This window comes from Ambystoma mexicanum, chromosome 13 (genome assembly GCF_040938575.1).
Source record: "Ambystoma mexicanum isolate Mex_15411 chromosome 13, UKY_AmexF1_1, whole genome shotgun sequence".
Classification (NCBI taxonomy): Eukaryota; Metazoa; Chordata; class Amphibia; order Caudata; family Ambystomatidae; genus Ambystoma; species Ambystoma mexicanum.
The window spans coordinates 394,328,759-394,342,913 of record NC_090938.1 but is presented as its reverse complement, the minus strand read 5'-3'; the positions used below and the strand labels follow the sequence as shown (position 1 = coordinate 394,342,913).

Sequence of the window (14,155 nt, the reverse complement as noted above, 5' to 3'; positions counted from 1 at the left end):
CTTTAATTCTCTCGTAATAATCAGTGCCTTCTAGTTGACTGTCACATTCAGCAATATATGCATCGCGATCCAGTAGTACTACAGCACCGCCTTTGTCCGCTTTACGGATCACTATTGTTTCATTGGTTTTCAGACTTTTCAGGGCCAATTTTTCGACATTGCTTAGATTTTGAAATGTACCAGAGACATTAGAATCCTCCAGTTGTCTTAATTCTGATAGGACTCGTTTCTCAAAGACTATGCATCGGCTCCAGCATCCCCCCACTACCCTGTCAGTACCCCCTGCCACCTCTTTGGCCAGTGAGTAGGTGCTCTCCCCACCATGATAACGGCACCAGACACGCCTCCATCGGGCCCCCAGTGCAGCAGCCTCCTTTGGCTCCACAGCCAACTCTGCAACCTCCGCCACCTCCTCAACTTCTGGCTGCGGTCCCTGTACCCCAGCCTCCGGCGCCATCTACTCCTTCACAGGATCCTCCAGACCCGCAGGGTACGGACGAGGAGGAGGACCCGGACACACCATTCTCAGCCAGGGCCTTCCAAGAACATCTTGCTGGCCTGGCGGAGTACCTGGGCCTCCCCCAACCTGAGGGGATTCCACTGCAAACCAATGTAGCCTCCCTGGCCAAGAAGGGTTGGCTTAAGCCCCACTCGGTCCCGCTGGTCAATCGATGCCTGGACGCCAAGTACAGGCAGATGGAGGGGCATACACTCTTGCCCTCGACCCATCCTCAGCCGCACTCCTCGGTGATCGCTGCAGCATCACTATACTCCAAGCCTCAGTTGTCCTCGTCCTCAGCCGCCTCTTCTGCGGCGCTGCTAGGCAAGGAGGAGAAGATCTTGGAGGCGTATGACAAGAAGATCTACTCCAACGCCTCCTTGCACCTTCATTAGGCCAACGCAGATGCCATGCTGGCTGCCACCAACCAAATGTTATGGCGGGAAATTGTGGACTTCCTCCTGAAACTCCCCGCCCAGTGCCACTCATGCTTCAAGGCGGGGCTAGCTGAAGCCAAGCTTGTGGTCGAGGACCTCATGGAATCCACAGTGGCTCATATCGATACCTCAAGCCGTTCCATCTGCATTGCCACGGACATGAGAACAGCCTGTTTCCGGGCAACGAAATTCAACACGGATGTCCAGGAGCGCATTCTAGATCTACCGTTCGATGGGGGGCTCGTCCACTGCTCTATGGACGAAGGGCTGGCCAAAAAGAGGAACAGCACACAAACGGCTAAATCTTTATCCATTTACAAAGATCACGCCCAAATCGTACAACAAATCGTGCGTCCTGGCACACAATCCATTCGAGCCAATGGCGTCCATGGACATCAGACTGGTCATCAAGAGGGCCTTACTAGTTTGCCTTACTTCGGCTCGCAGAGTCAGCGAGATCCAGGTTCTGGTCGCCTATGAACCATATACCACCTTTCACAAGGACAATGTAGTCCTGCGGATGCACCCAGCATTTCTGCCCAAGGTTCCATCTGCATTTCACTTGAACGAGGAAATAGTCCTTCCTATGTTCTTTCCCCATCCCAAGGACGAAGCGCAGGGAGTGCTGCACTGCCTGGATGTCAGGCGTGCCCCAAAATTCTACTTGGACAGGACCAGTGGCTTCCGCAAGTCGGACGCCCTGTTTGTCACTTTTGGAGGCTCGAGGCCAGGCTATCAAGCCTCTAAGGCTTCCATATCCCACTGGATGGTCTCTGCCATGAAAGAAGCATACGAGGGCCAGAACAAGCCGCACCCGGCCAACATGCATGCCCACGCAGTCAGGGCCAAGGCAACGGCCTTCGCATTCCAGCGCCATGTCCCTTGGCAAGTCATAAGCAGGGCGGCCACTTGGGCCTCTCCCTCGGCTTTCTGCAGGCATTACTGTTTGGATGCTGGCTCTAGAGCTGATGCGGCTTTCGGACAGGCGGTTCTCAGGAACCTATTTGCTTAAGGAGGGTCTCCTCTCCACCCTGGGGCTACAATCAGTTATAACCGCCCATGCAGTATGGAGGAAAGGGGACGGTACGTAAGAGTAATTATAAGTTCTCCAGCATGGGGTCTGGCATGGATTCACATGCTCATGAATATTCCCCGTCGTCAGGCTGGGAATCCTCGGTAAAGAAAAAACCAGTATCAGTTTCGTTTCTGATCTGTCTTTCGTAGTAATAACCAATCACTGGTCTCTGCGTCATACTGACCACAGCCAATGACTGCCCTCTACCTAAGCACCGCCTCTGGCAGCCATCTTCAGATTTTTACCGCACGTTCATGTGTTGGGATCCTCGTGCTATTGCTCTCGAGCGTTAGTGCTATTTTTCGCGCTTTTTTTCACAAAAAACTTCGATTCTTTCGGTCAAAGAGCCTCAAGCTCCACCGATCCTACATCCGATCAACGGGGACCCGTGTCGGATTCATCTGTGCCCCTCAAGGGTGAAGATTTCGTCGAGCTACACTTCGGAGGAATCCAGAAGCTTCTCAGGCCCGGTCTCGGAGATGGCCCAGGAGAAGGGAAGCTCGACGCCCGGAAAGCTGTTCAGGGTCTGCCCTGGATGCCAGCTGCAGAACGTCTTCAAGGAGGACGAACACTCTTTCTGCCTTTACTGCCTTCATGAGGACAAGACGCACGTGGAGAAGGACTGTGCGTTTTGCGGCAACATGTCGGAACGGACCATGAAGGACCGCCATCAACGTCTCGCCAACTGGCTGGAGGGTAAGAGCCCGTCTGGCGAGAAGAAGAAGAAATCCGAGCGGTCTTCTAAGACCTTTGAGGGCGCCCCGGCGACGGGGGCCCAACATAAGGCCAAGCACCGCGAGTCCGCTGGCACCGGGAGCGCCGAACGGTCGGGCTCTACGGGCGCCAGGCAGGGCGCACCCTCCCCGGCACCATCAACCACGAGCCAACGCTCTGGGTCGGGTAAGAGGAAGGCCGAGCACCCGGCGAAGCTCCTGGAGAGGCCCCGGTCGAGCTCTAAGGCAGAGGAGGAGCGTGGCAGTGCCCCCTCCCTCAAGGATAAGGCGGTGAGCGCACCTAAGGTGGTGAAGGCCTTGATCCATCCGACCAAGCCCTCTATCGAAACGGTCGCGGCGGCCCTGGCTCAGCCTGTGGTGGCTGCACCAGTGGTGGCGACCTCAGGGTCCAGAATCTCCCTGCCTCCTTGGAGGGAGTCTTCCTTTGTGCCCATCGATAGGACCCCCGTGAAACCCTCCGTGGGGAAGAAGAAGGGGGGGCAGGGCGTCGTCGGAGATTCGGCCTCAACCTCAGAAGAGGAGCTGATCGAGGTCTTAAGCCACGGCCTAGGCGTGGAAGAAGGCCAGCCCGTCGGAATGGACCCCGACGCAGGTGACGACGACGACATCGTCGAGGATACCGACGGGGCCCCTGCTCGCCCGTCGGATTCCCCTCTGCCAGCGCCGCAAGACAACTCGGCGGCCATTTTGTTGGCCATACAGTCCTTATGCTCCGAGATAAGGACGAGGCTACCGTTACCGACGGAGGAACCTCTCCCGTCGGGGGATCCAGAACCGGGACCTTCTGGTGTTCCCCCTACCAAGAAAAGAAGGATCCATCCACCACCTCCTTTTCAACCGTCGCGCCCCTTCCAGCCCTCCTCCCCGTCCACCCGAGGGGATGATACGGGGACTGACACGGCAGCGACGGGTACGGACGACGAGGCATACGACGAGGATTTTCCGTCGTCGCCTCCCACCAGGGCTTCTCCGCCCGACGAGATCGGATCTTTCCACTCCATGATCTCCAGGGCTTCCGAGCTTTTCCAACTCTGCCCTGAGGAGAAGAAAAAGGAAGGCTTCCTTTATCAGCGGCGCGAGGCCAAGAGGAAGACGGTCCTCTCAGTGCCTCTGTTGGACGACATTTGGGATGAGGGCCTTTCCCTCCTCAAGAACCCTTCCACGACGCCAGCTAGAAGAGACCGGTACGAGAAAAAGTACCGGGTCCCGGACACGGCCCCCCTGTGCCTCCGGGCGCAGCCTACCCCGGACTCCGTCGTCTCCGCGGCAGCCAGGAAGAAAGCGGGGGGGGTGCGGCCTCCACATCGACTTCCCCGCCGGACGGCGAGGGAAAGAAATTGGATGCTATGGGACGTAGAGTCATCTCGTCGGCAGCGACGACGATTAAAGCGGCCAACGCCTTGGCTATCGTGGCCCGCTATGACAGGGAGCTCTGGTACAAGATAGCTCCCCTGCTGGATTTTCTGCCGGACGACAAGAGGGCGGAGGCCCTTGAGATCCTGCAGGAAGGTGAGGTGGCCTCGGACCACGCCATCACCGTGGCGACGGACATCGCCGACACCGGGTTCCGCCAGCTGGGCAACGGCTTTTGCCTTCGACGTCGTGGATGGCTCAAAGCTACGGATTTCCGGCAGGACGTCCAGACCAGAGTCCTGGACATGCCCTTCGACGGGAACAACCTGTATGGGAAGACAGTGGACGATTCCCTTCAGGCCATCAAGGCGGATACTGAGACGGCCCGGGCCCTTGGAGTCCTGCAACGACGGACGCCCTTTCGGAGCGGCGGAGGCAAGGGCGCCTCCAAAGGTTCCGGTGGCGGTTTCGCTTCCTACCGTCAAGCGGCCCGCTCGTCGTCGCAAGAGGCCTACAGAGGACGAGGCAAGTCTAGCGGACCCCGCCGTCGTCGCCAAGGAGGTCAAGGCGGCAAGGCCGCGCCCAAGCAGGATTGAACCGGCCGTGGGGTCGGGCCCCCACCGAAGCACCCCGGTGGGAGGCCGGCTGGCGGGCTTCGTCAGCGTGTGGGAGTCCATCTCCACCGACCGTTGGGTGCTGGACGCCCTGGCCCGGGGCCACGCGCTCGAGTTTCATAGAAGGTGCCCGCGCGTCCCCCCCGTGGCCAGGAAAGAACTTCACGTCCCTCAACTTCTCCTGGAGGTAAAGGCGATGCTCAGAAAGGGCGCCATCGAACTCGTCCCAAAGAGGCTTCGGGGCTCCGGAGTCTACTCGAGATACTTCCTCGTGAAGAAGAAGACGGGAGGATGGCGCCCCATCCTGGACCTGCGACGTCTGAACAAGTTCATCAAGGCGCAGAAGTTCCGGATGGTCACCCTCCAGCACGTCCTGGGTCAGCTGGAGGAAGGAGACTTCCTATCGTCGTTGGATTTGGAGGATGCCTACTTCCACATTCCCATCCTAAAGGGGCACCGCAAATTCCTCAGATTCGTGGTCCAAGGGCGTCATTACCAGTTCAAAGCCCTTCCCTTCGGACTACGGTCGGCACCCAGGGTATTCACCAAGTGCCTCGCACCGGTGGCGGCGCAGCTGCGCCGCGAGGGGATTCACGTCTACCCCTACCTGGACGACTGGCTCATCCGCACCAAGACGAGGGAGCTTGCCGCGGTCCACACGGCAAGGACCGTCCAACTCCTCACGGACCTGGGATTCTCCGTGAACTACGCCAAATCCCACCTGGTGCCCGCGCAAGTCGCACTGTTTCTGGGAGCCAGGCTCGACACAGTGTCCCTTCTGGCCTCCCCGTCGGAGGAGAGGACCAGGACCATCTTGGGCAAGGTGCAACGGATGTTGGTGGCCGACGCGGCCAAAGTGAGGTCCATCAAGTCCCTCCTCGGGATGATGTCTTCCTGCATCTACCTCATTCCCATGTGCAGGCTCCGGATGCGCCCGTTGCAAGAATTCCTGGATGCGCGCTGGATCCAGACGACGGGCAGCTTCGAGGAAAGGATCAAGCTCGACGAGAGTTTCCGACGAGCGATACGGTGGTGGGGCACCCGCGCGCATTTGACGGCGGGCATGGACTTCCAGACCCCAGCCCACCAGGAGACCGTGACCACGGATGCCTCCCTGGAAGGGTGGGGAGCGCACACCGAAAATCTGCACGCAAGGGGACTCTGGCTCCCGACGGAGAAGTCCCTGCATATCAACGTCCTGGAGCTCCGTGCAGTGTTTTGGGCCCTCAGGTCCTTCCTTCCGTCCCTCAAGGGCAAGGTGGTGAGGATCTTCACCGACAACACCACCACCATGTTTTACATCAGGAAACAGGGCGGAACCAGGTCCCCAGCGCTGTCCAAGGAGGCGCAGGACCTGTGGCATTGGGCCGTTGCCCAAGGGATTTTTCTGGTGCCGTTTCATCTGGCAGGGATAAAAAACACCATCGCCGACTCACTCAGCAGGGAGCTGCGCTCGTGCCACGAGTGGGAACTACGGCAGGATCTGGTGGATCGCCTCTTCCGACGGTGGGGCACACCCCAGATCGACCTGTTCGCGACGGCGACGAACACCAAGTGCCGGAGGTTTGCCAGCAGGTTTCCCCAGACGAGGAGCATGGGCGATGCTTTCTCGTTCCCCTGGGAGGACCTGTTCCTCTACGCGTTCCCTCCCTTGCCTCTGCTAATCCGGCTCGTCAACCAGCTCAAGAGGTCACGGTGCAGGATGATCCTCGTCGCACCTGCGTGGCTGAGGCAGATATGGTTCCCGGACCTTCTGGACTTGTCAGCGTCCCCGCCGATCAAGCTGCCGGCGGACGCGGATCTACTCTCCAGGGAAGGAGGCGCCATCCTCCACCACGACCCGAAGTCGCTGAACTTGCAGGCCTGGCTCCTGCAGCGCTAGAGTTTGGAGGATACGACATACCGGCCGATTGCAGAGAGGTTCTTGCAAAGGCCAGGGCGTCCTCGACTCTTAAATGCTACGGACACAAATGGAAGAGGTTCTCTGTCTGGTGCCACGCACAGAAGATTAACCCTCTACTGATTACGGCCCCCCCAAGTACTGCCGTACCTGCTGACGCTGGCCAAAGCTGGTCTGGCACACGCGTCCATCAAGATTCATCTTGCTGCGATCTCCCGATACACCAGAACCACGGGGCGGACGTCCTTGTGGTCTCATCGTCTGGTGAAAGAGTTCATGAAGGGACTGTTCAGATCGTTCCCGCCGGTGAAGGCTCCGGCCCCGGCGTGGGAGCTCAACGTGGTGCTGACCAAGCTCATGGGACCTCCGTTCGAGCCTCTGCACTCGGCCCCGTTGAAGTTTCTATCGTGGAAAACAGCTTTTCTTGTGGCCATCACCTCCGCACGACGAGTGGGAGAGATCCAGGCCCTTTCCTGCAAGGCCCCGTACTTGACTTTCCACGACACGAGGGTAGTGCTCAGGACGCACCCCTCCTTCATGCCCAAGGTACCGTCGGACTTCCATCTCAACGAACCCTTGGTGTTACCTGTGTTCTTCCCGTCGCCTTCGTCGCCGGCTGAGAGGACTTTGCACTCGCTGGATGTAGCTAGAGCGCTGAAGTTCTACGTGGACCGCACGAAGGGTTTTCGGAAGACGTCACAACTCTTTGTGAACTTTGGACCTGTCAATCAGGGGAAGGCTCTCTCGAAGGCTTCCATTTCCAGATGGCTCTCCGGCTGTATCATGTACTGTCATCGGTTGGCAAACCGACCGCTGCCTGGCCGTCCGAGAGCCCATTCCACCAGAGCGATCGCAGCTACCACAGCGTTCCTTTCTGGTGTGCCCCTGCTGGACATATGCAGGGCTGCTACGTGGAGGTCGACGCACACCTTCACAAAGTTCTACTGCGTCGATCGGGATTCCAGGGAGGAGTCCAGGGTCGGCCAAGCAGTGCTGCGCAACCTGTTCGCCTGAGGTGAGCCTGGTGAGGAGGTAAGATGCTTAATGTTGAGTTTGATGTAATGCTTAATGTTGAGCCTTTGCCACCTCCCGTGGTTGTGCATGTGTGTACTGCTATGTATTCTTTATTCATGAGCATGTGAATCCATGCCAGACCCCATGCTGGAGAAGGAACAAGTTACTTACCTGTAACTGTTGTTCTCCAGCATGGGTCTGGCATGGATTCACATGCGAACCCTCCCGCCTACCCCTCTGCGGCTCTTCACTTGGTCATACTGCCACTTCACGTGCTTCCAAATCTGAAGATGGCTGCCAGAGGCGGTGCTTAGGTAGAGGGCAGTCATTGGCTGTGGTCAGTATGACGTAGAGACCAGTGATTGGTTATTACTACGAAAGACAGATCAGAAACGAAACTGATACTGGTTTTTTCTTTACCGAGGATTCCCAGCCTGACGACGGGGAATATTCATGAGCATGTGAATCCATGCCAGACCCATGCTGGAGAACAACAGTTACAGGTAAGTAACTTGTTCCTTACTCACCGTAGTGACTAACGTACTCTTAGTCCATAGTCCCCTTTCCGCCATACGTCGCACCAACCTCCCCCCTAATACTGGTGTCATTAGGCAATGTTAAATCTATTGTCGATGCGTCAATGGGGACTGAGGTGTGTCGCCGGAGTGCGGAGTCAGGGCAGCACATGCTCCCTGGGCCGCACCTCCGCGCGCCTCTAAATTTAAAGGGGGAATGTTTTTTCTGGGGAAAACTGTTCTGTCTCCCTTCCCTTGGAAGGGACGCCCCATACAGTATAGAGGAAAGGGGACTATGGACTAAGAGTACGTTAATGACTACGTTCAGTAACTTATTTCCTGAATTATCTGAACACTCGGAATCCAATTCACCTTGGAAGTGGATACTCCAACAGTACACTTCCTTTATGTGAAGATTATACCACGTGACGACAAACTTCATATGACAATCTTCTGGAAACCCACTGATGTAAATAATAGTTTACCCTACACCAGCCCCTATCCACATCTCAAGAATAACCTGAGTCAACTTTTCATAATCAGAAGAATCGTCTCAGATGAAGATATCTCAAAGGAAGCGGCACAAGACCAAATTCAAAAATTTCATGAGGTTTTCCTGACCGTCTTAACTGAAGCTGTCACAAAGAGTCAATCTAAGAATAGATCAAACTTATTGATTCCTTCAATGAGATTGAAGGAAGACCACCATTGATTTATTGGACGATATATTCACAACAATACATGCAAATAACAAGAATTTTGTGTACAAATTGGAAAATCACCTGATTGGATCACCAACTCAGTAAATTATTCCCTAAACCACCACTAATGGTGTATACACGAGGAAGAAACTTGAGAGATTCCTTAGTTAAAGCAGAGAGAGTTGATAAAAATATGCAGCTCTTTATAAACAAACCAAAGAAAGGCACATTCCCCCGTCTCCATTTTTGCCATTGCAACAATGTACAAAAGGGCAATAATATAAGGCATCCATATACAGGTCAAAAGATTGAACTTCACGATTTTGTAACATGTGACAGCAAATTTGTAATTTATGGACCAATATGTCCATGTGGTCAAGACTATGTAGGTCAAACTTCCAGAAAAATGAAAGAAAGACTCTCAGAACACAAGTCAAATATACGCACCAAGAATGAGAAATCATCTGTGTGTAGACACTTTGAGGCAAAACATCTTTCTATATCCCAACTAAAATTTGTGATTCTAGAAACGATATACAGACCACCAAGAGGTGGTAACATGCAGGACATCATGACACTAAGAGAAATGTTCTGGGTCCATAAATTGGACTCACTAGAACCACATGGAATGAACGAAGAATTTTCCCTAGCATCCTTCCTCTAAAGGAATATTATACCAACTGCTAGTATTATTGAGAATTTGTTCAGTGTATAATTATTGAAGATGTTTAGAGATGGCCAATTGTAATGGACTGAATTGCTGACATTGTGAATTAATAGCAAACAGTTATTCACGATTGAAATGATGAGACACTGATATGGGCTTTTGAGTTGTAGACTTGTGTCTATTATATAATGTGAGTTACTTGGCACTGTATTCTAAAGTGATACCAGGTTCGTAAGAAGATGCCTTGCTATTTATATTGGTGTGGTCTAAAGAGCATGCATCCAATAGATCATCAAACTGGAAAGAGATTGGACTTTGTAAAAATGTACAAACCTTTTGAACAATAGTATTCATAAAATGTTCTCAATAAGAATGAGGCCAAGTGGATAGTCATTTGGAAACACTGTAGTTATAGATGTTACTGACTAACATTTGTAATTATAATGACCACAATGTGTAGTAGAAATCACTTAGAATAATTGTAAAATCTGATTTTGAAGTGTTGTAGAGGTGGATGTAATTAGCTAATGCAGCAACAGATGTTCTTTTTTACAGATCAGACAATCCAATAACAATAATTGCATGAACATGACCACTAGAGTGGCATATTTAGAAGTCATTAAGGAATCCTATGCAGATCCTTATGATCAATTCAATGCCCATGCAAGTTAATATCATTGCGAAAACTTCAAATCCCAGTAGTCCAGCAAGTAGTCCAAGCTACCGGAACGTACAAACGTAACACGTTTCCACGTTGAGTAGACAAGAAAGCAGTTGCTTAGCAACAGCTAACAATACAGTGGAGCACTATAAAGAACATGTATCTGATGAGACCTACAATCTAGTATATTTTTACTATTAGCTCAAATGACAGGGAATGTTGGTAATCCCACAAATCATTGCACGTTCGTCTCTTCACAGGGACTCGCGTCTCTCCACATAGAGCGTGACTCCCAGTCCACATGTACAGAAACTAGTAATACTTTCACCACATCATGCTGATGAGTACTGACTATGTATACTAAACGGAGATGCATTTATTATGATTTAAGCACTATGAGATCCTAATATTGAGCATCCATTTATAGGAGGTCGTACTTGTGTAACACGACCGAAGACGTCAGGTCATCTAGTTAGTGCAGATGGCTCCCTGGATAAGTGACACCACTTTGAGTCTGAGGACACACAAACTCCATAAGGTAACAAGTCCACTTAAAGACACATAACTCAATCATTATGGATACTTCACGTCACTAACATATTATTAATATATTATCTACAGGCAATCTGAATCTAACAATCCCCCAGAATTTGACATAAACACTACAGAATATCATCACCGATCTCTAAGATAAGCGACTCTAGGTGTAGTATTAACACACATTTTTCCCTGATAGAGTCTAGTGGGTCTTATTAACCAGATAAACGAGGGCCAGACTAACATCCGAATGTTTGAAATGTATTTCATAGAAATGTGTTTGCAATATGAAAACTGAATAAGTCATATCTTGCTCCTGAGGAAGAGAACTTATTCTGGAAACGCATCGAGCTCTACTATTTGTCAAACTTATTTTGAAAGTGTTTTTTCTAAAAAGTTATATGTTGAAAACGATTCTGTAGAAAACGGTTTTGTTACTTTACTGTTACTCTGTTGAATTTATACTGTTGTTCAAACTGACTGAGATAGTCAGCTGAATATTCTTAGTAAATTGTTGATGACAGACACTAAAGATTCTGAACACTATTTTGGTGCATAAAAAACCTGTGTGGAACATTATTACAATGTTCTAAAATGTTGACTGAAAATATGTTTCAGTAAATATAGGTGTGCATGGGACAGGAGTGTCCATGAGGTCTGGACACTTTGTTGGTCTCCCAAGAACCCTTTGTTCCGTAGTCCCTAGAAGGGAGCAAGCAGTGGGAAAACAAAGATTCCAGGGAAACCCTCTGGGGGGGAAAAACCCTGGCGTGCAGGTCGCCGAGTAGTTCTCGAACGTTTTCACTGTTTGGAAGCATGGTCACGCCAAATCATGTAGAAGGATCAGTTGTTGCTCTGCTGAAGGAGACTGAGAAGGAGTGTTAAGCGTATGTTCTAGCGATTATTATGGTTTTAGGCAAAGGGAAATGAAATGAACGTACCAGGAATATTCTCTGAGGGCTGGAAGGTACAGACACAGTTCCAGAATTGTCCAGAGGAGATGGAGTTAGGGTTGTTATGCTGGAGGGCAAATATGGAGAGCGTGTGAAAGGTACGTGGTATGTACGGCTCTAGGAAATGTTGTAGTGGGGAGCAACTCTGTACCCGGGTGAATGGCAGTCTCTCAAGAGGTTGGTATTGATTGCGCTGTGGAAAGTAGAGGATGGCGTCTTCCCGTTGTCACTAAACAACGAAGTAGTTGTCAGAGTAAATCGGATAGAAGATCAGACTCGAGTGAGGGGTTAAGAAATGAATTGTGTTTACTCTCGAAGCGTATTAACTTTTTAGAGTAGCGATGCCCAGTCATCCTGTCTGCCGTTGCATATATGCACTGGTGAAATCAAATGGGGGTGGGAGCAGGAAGGAGACCAGAGTGTAAGTGAAAACTGGACTGTTTCATGGAACCCTGTGCACTATCTTGGTAGGAATCCGAAGGATCGGTCTAATCCTTCTCCATCTGTTGCAAATGGACTGTTGGTGGAACCTGGATGTGACACTGCCCCTGTGCAGAGAGGCAATGCAGCCCTAGTTTTGGGTGTTACAGAACAAGATCTCACTGTTGCCAATTCACCTAGCTGTGGAGGAGAATACGACAGCGGACGCCCTGAGCAGGCAGTGCTTGGTCTCCCATGAACCCTTCAAGTGTATCTTTTCGTGTCCTGTGTGAACTAGTAAGGTGAACTCTTCTGCTCCAGGGAATTTCCCCCAAGAGGAGCATTGTGGGAAGCCTTGGTGGTGGACTGTAACTTCTAGCTCTTGTATACGTTCCCGATTCCCGTCATCCCTCAAGCGATTAGGAGTTTGAAAAGGTACGACGCAACCATGATCCTGATTGCCCCAGACTGGGCCAGGAGAACCTGGTACCTGGATCTCTTGGATTTGGCCATATGTCCTCCACATAATCTTCCCCTGTGGCCCCTCGAAAGTGGGGGCTGATACTTCACCCCAGCTTACACCCGCTCAGCCTGCATGCCTGCCATCTGAAAGGCTAAAGTACAGGTATTGGGACCTTCTGGAAGACGTGATGGGAGGTGATGCTTTCAGGCTAGAATTCCAACAACTAAAGCTCTATACCACTGCCATTGCAAAAAATTCTGCAGCTGGTGCAGAGCACAGGTTGTGGATCCCTTTTAATGTGACCCCTCAAAGGTTTTGTCCTTCCTTAATTTGCCAAGACAGCACCTTCAGTTTGCCACCATCAAGGGCTATTTATCAGCGCTACCCATTTTTAAGCGCACACCAGAACAAGGATCGTACTTCACAGTGCGCTTGATGTTGCAGTTTTTGAAAGGCCTGACTAAACACCTTCCTCCGACACCCTTCGTGGTACAAGCATGGGACTTAAACTTAATATTTCCCCATTTGAGCCATTATATGAGGCTACTATCCTGGAAGAAGTTTTTTGGGTCGCCATTTCCTCGGCCCAGAGAGTGAGAGAATTGCAGGCCCTGTCCTGTAAGCCACCTTTTACAATCTTTTCCAGTGACAAGGTGACCTTTGGAGTGCGTCCTTCGTTATTTCCGTATGTTGTGTCGGAGTTCCACCTACTGCAGGCAATTTGTTTGCCAGACTTCTATCCTGCTTGTCATCCTGCCAAGGAGGAAGAATGACTACATTGAGTTTATTCATTAACAGGACAAGGCAATTCAGGCTGGAAGATAAGCTATTCATGGAATATCCCCGCCCGAAAACAGTCACTTGGATAACAAAGCAAACCATCTCTAGATGGATAGCGCTTTGTGTTTCTGAATGCTATACCTGAGAAAGAGAGAGTCTAAGGACATATGTGAAGGCTTCAGGGCAGATTCCACTAGAGAAGTGCCAGCTACCTCTGCTCTCCAAAAAGGGGTACCTGTAAAGGATCTCTGTCAGGCTGCGACGTGAACCTCTATACACGTGTTTGCAAAACACTACTGCCGGGACACATCTTCTGCAAATGAGTCGCGTTGCGAGAGGGCTGTCCTCCAGCAAATGGTGTCATAATCACCCTGGAGTTTGCTTCTCCTTAATGGCATTACTTCAATGTGTTCTTTCGAAATTGAGAAATCTATGTGAGGACACAGTCCTTTAGAAGAACAAATTAATTACCCCTGGTAATGCTTTTTCTACTGGATGTTGCTCCCATGGATTCCTCATCGCCCTCCCAGCCTACTCCACGATTAAGGAGCTCCCAAATACGATTATACAATGAATCTTCTTTAACACTTGCACAGCTATCCTTTTCTCTAATCCCTAACGCAGCTGTGCCATGGGACAAAATTACCACAGGCCACAGCTTGTTGAGCGTGCTTTTTTTACCCACGTCTATGTCGCGTCCGGACACTATGACCACTCAAAAGCCATTGACCCCAGTGTATACGACGCACACTGCTGGGAAAAGGTTTTCTGAGAGTTGCAAAGCAGGAAAATATATATCTAAGATGATGAATTTGTGTGAGGAACATCCAGT

At 51.3% G+C, this 14,155-nt stretch overlaps 1 protein-coding gene across 1 annotated transcript in view; it reads left to right on the top strand.

The window, feature by feature from the left end:
• The window catches only part of IPO4 (importin 4), a 3,008,003-nt gene that overhangs the window by 1,426,701 nt on the left and 1,567,147 nt on the right, over positions 1-14,155 (top strand). The window lies entirely within an intron of this gene.